Raw genomic sequence first — 4,527 nt, 5'->3', positions numbered from 1 at the left:
TGAAGAAGGGCTTATGCCCGAAACGTCGATTCTCCTGCTCCTTGGATGCTGCCTGACCTGCTGCGCTTTTCCAGCAACACATTTTCAGATTTTATACCACAGTTCTTACCATATTTCCAGATTTTCAAGATCCTGAAGCCAATTTTACAACCATTGGGAAAATGTAGTCTGTAAGATGGGTGAAGGAGTTGGGCTGTTACATGATGGTGAGTTGGGGGGGATGGGGGCAGGTGGGTTGATGGGGAAGGGATACAGATGCGCAATGTGTTGAGTGCCCGATGAAGGAGAGAATTCAAGTGACTGATTGATGAGTTTAGGATAACAAGTGGATGAATGCTTGTGGAAGGTCAGGACGATCACATCAGGGCTGCTGTTCAGGAGGGTGCAATCTGGAGATGGTGGGGTTGGTGATCGCGGAGGGCATTGTTCTAGCATCTGCAGTAATTTGCTCCTACATTGGGAACAAGTAAATGATAGGTGAAGATGGAGCCCAGAGAGAGGAAATGATGTTGGGCAAACAAAGGAATAGGTCAAGGTCAACTTGGGAGAATGAGCAGCTGGTGTGGTTTTGTTCGCCGAGCTGGGAATTTGTGTTGCAGACGTTTCGGCCCCTGTCTCGGTGACATCCTCCGTGCTTGGGAGCCTCCTGTGAAGCGCTTCTGTGATCTTTCCTCCGGCATTTGTAGTGGTTTGAATCTGTCGCTTCCAGTTGTCAGTTCCAGCTGTCCACTGCAGTGGTCGGTATATTGGATCCAGTCTCCCCAAGGTAGAGGAGACCGCATCGGGATCAACGGATACAATAAATGGTCCGGGTAAATTTAAGGTCAGGGTGGAATGTGTTGGTGAAGTTGATGAATTGCTCAACCTCCTCACTGGAGCACAAGGTGGCGCCAATGCAGTCATCAATGTAGCGGAGGAAGAGGTGGGGAGTGGTGCCGGTGTAATTACGGAAGATCGACTGTTCTACGTAGCCAACAAAGAGACAGGCATAGCTGGGGCCCATACATGTGCCCTTTGGTCTGGAGGAAGTGGGAGGATTCAAAGGAGAAATTGTTAAGGGTGAGGACCAGTTCGGCCAAACGAATGAGAGTGATGGTGGAAGGGTACTGTTGGGGACGTCTGGAGAGGAAAAAACGGAGGGCTTGAAGGCCCTGGTCATGGCGGATGGAGGTGTAGAGGGATTGGATATCCATGGTGAAGATGAGGCGTTGGGGGCCGGGGAAACGGAAGTCTTGGAGGAGGTGGAGGGCGTGGGTGGTGTCTCGAACGTATGTGGGGAGCTCCTGGACTAGGGGGGAATAGGACAGTATCGAGGTAGGTAGAGATGAGTTCAGTGGGGCAGGAGCATGCTGAGACAATGGGTCAGCCAGGATGGTCAGGCTTGTGGTTCTTGGGAAGGAGGTAGAACAGGGCAGTGCGGGGTTCCTGGACTTTTGTTCTATTAGTTGGGGTGTAAATTTTGGAGCAAGGAAGTCTTATTACAACTTTACAAAACATTGGTTGGGTCACAGGTGGAATACTCTGTACTGGCCTCGAGGGCATACTATCAGAAGAATGTCTTTGCACTGGAGAGGGTGCAAAGGAGATTCACCGGCATGTTGCTTGGGATGAGAAATTCCTATTATGAGGAAAGACTGTATAGGCTGAGGTTATTTTCCTTGGAGCAGAGGAAGTTGAAGAGAGGAATGGGATCTGATTGAAGTATACAAAATTATGAGAGGCATAGGCAGAGTAGATTGTGATAATCTCTTCCCCACAGCAATGTATCTATGGGCAGAGGGCATATGTCTAAAGTGACAAGTAAGTGGTTTAGAGGAAATATGAGAAATATTCAGCCAGAAGATGGTAGAAACATGGAATGTACTACCTGAGATGGTGATGGAGGCAGGTACTCATAACATTTAAGAAGAATCTGGATGAACTTTAACTTCCCCAACATTGACTGGAAATGCTATAATCTCTTGTTAAGCGGAAGAGGGAGGCTTATGTGACGTTGAGATGAGATGGTTCAGATGAAGTGATGAAGAGTTACATATAGCTAGGAAGGATTTAAAGAGAGAGTTAGGAAGAGCAAGAAGAGGATATGAGCAGCAGTCTTTAGCAGGTAAAGCTAAAGTTTTCTATAGGTATGTGAGGAATAAAAAGGATGACTAGGATAGGAAAAGGGCCAGTCAAAGACAGAAGTGGGAAGTTGTGTGTGGACACTATGGAGATCGATGAGGTGCTATACAAATATTTTTCAATGGTTTTTCACTCAAGAAAAAGAGAACATTGTCAAGGAGAAGAATGAGATATGAGATAATAGAAAGGATCAAGGTTAGTAAGGAAGAGATGTTATCAATTCTAGAAGGAGTGAAAGTAGACAAGTCCCCTGGGCCAGATGGGAGTTATCCAAGGATTCTCTAGGAAGAAGGTTACAAGGGGACATAAATTTAAGGTGAAGGGTGGAAGGTATAGGGGAGATGTCAGGGGTGGGTTCTTTACCCAGAGAGTGTTGGGGGCATGGAATGCGCTGCCCGTGGGAGTGGTAGAGCCGGAATCATTGGCGACCTTTAAGCGGCATTTGGATAGGTACATGGATGGGTACTTAATCTAGGTTAGAAGTTCGGCACAACATTGTGGGCCGAAGGGCCTGTTCTGTGCTGTATTGTTCTATGTTCTATGTTCTAAGGTGTTGGAGCCTTTTGCTCTGATCTTTGAGTCCTCATGGTCCCAGGTTTAGTACTGCAGGACTGGAGGATTGCAAATGTTGTGCTCTTCTTCAAGAAGGTTAGTAGAGATGACACAGGTAATTATAGACCAGTGAGCCTTATGTCTGTTGTCGGAAAAGTTTTAGAAAGGATTACGAGAGATAGGATTTATAATCACCTTGCAAGCAACAATTTGATTGGAGAGAGTCAAGGGCAGGTCGTGTCTTATAAACCTTACTGAGTTTTTTGAGAAGGTGACCAAGCATGTGCATGAGGGTAGGGCAGTTGACATGCTGTACATGAACTTCAGTAAAGCCTTTCATGAGGTTCCCCATGGTAGGTTTTGGGGAAAATGCGGGGGCATGGGATTGAGGGTGATTTAACAGTTTGGATTAGAAACTGGCTTTCTGTGAGAAGGCAGCGAGTGGTAGTTGATGGGAAATATTCAGTCTGGTTACTAGTGGTGTGCCACAAGGATCTGTTTTGGGACCACAACTGTTTGTCATTTTTATAAATGACTTAGATGCAGGCATAGGTGGATGGGTTAGTACGTTTGCAGATGACACCAAAGTCGGTGGAGTGGTGGACACTGTGGAAGAATGTTGCAGGTTGCAGGGGGACTTGGATAAACTGCCGAACTGGGCTGAGAGGTGGCAAGTGAAGTTCAATGCAGCTAAATGTGAGGTGATGCACTTTGGGAAGAATAACAGGAAGACAGAATTCTGGGTCAACGGAAAGATTCTTGGTAGTGTGGATGTGCAGAGGGATCTCTGTGTCCACGTACATAGATCCCTGAAAGTTGCCACCCAAGTTGATAGTGCTGTTAAGAAGTGTTAGGTTTTATTAGTAGAGGGATTGAGTTCCGGAGCTGTGATGTCATGCTGCAACTGTAGAAAACACTAGTGCGGCCTCACTTGGAATACTGTGTGCAGTTCTGGTCACCCCTGTGGAAGCACTGGAAAAAGGTGCAGAGGAGATTTACCAGGATGTTGCCTGGTCTGGAGGGAAGGTCTGATGAGGAAAGGCTGAGAGACTTGGGTCTGTTCTCATTAGAGAGAAGGCGGCTAAGAGGGGATTTAATAGAGACATACAAGATGATCAAAGGATTAGATAGGGTAGACAGCGAGAGTCTTTTTCTGAGGATGATGACGTTGGCTTGTATGCGGGGGCATAGCTGCAAACTGAGGGGTGATGGATTTAAGACAGCTGTTTAAGGCATCAGAGAGTCGTAAGGGCGTGGAATGCCATGCCTGCCAATGTAGTCAACTCAGCCACATTCAGGGCATTTAAACAGTCCTTGCATAAGCATATGGATGATGATGAGATAGTGTAGAGCGATCGGCTTAGATTAGTTCACAGGTCGGCGCAACATCGAGGGCCGAAGGGCCTGTTCTGTGCTGTATTGTTCTATGTTCTATGTTGTATGAACACTAAAATGCCAGGGCATAGTTGACCATGGACTAAGTGCAGGAAAATGGAATTAGTGTAGTTTCCTATTTTTTGGTCGGCAAGGTCTGTTTCTATGCCGTATGACTATGAATCACCCTCACCAGTTCCCTTCACCCAATGCTTGGTTCTCCATGAGAACGTACAGGAGTGGAACTTGAATGTAGAGATTGTGGCTCAGAGGCAGGGGCCTTACCCACTGTAATTTCAAATTACTAAAGCATTTAATAGAAAATAAGTAGGGAAGCTTTTTCCACTTTTTGTGGAATTCAATTATGAATTCAGCAGAAAGTCTTTTATTTGAAGAGTGCTGAGAATATGGGACTTGTACATTGGTAGAATACAACTAGAAGGACAAATGATGGATCTATTCAGAAAGTGCTCATAATTA

The sequence above is a fragment of the Chiloscyllium plagiosum genome, chromosome 32, assembly GCF_004010195.1.
Source record: "Chiloscyllium plagiosum isolate BGI_BamShark_2017 chromosome 32, ASM401019v2, whole genome shotgun sequence".
NCBI lineage: Eukaryota > Metazoa > Chordata > Chondrichthyes > Orectolobiformes > Hemiscylliidae > Chiloscyllium > Chiloscyllium plagiosum.
This window is presented reverse-complemented; position numbering follows the sequence as displayed.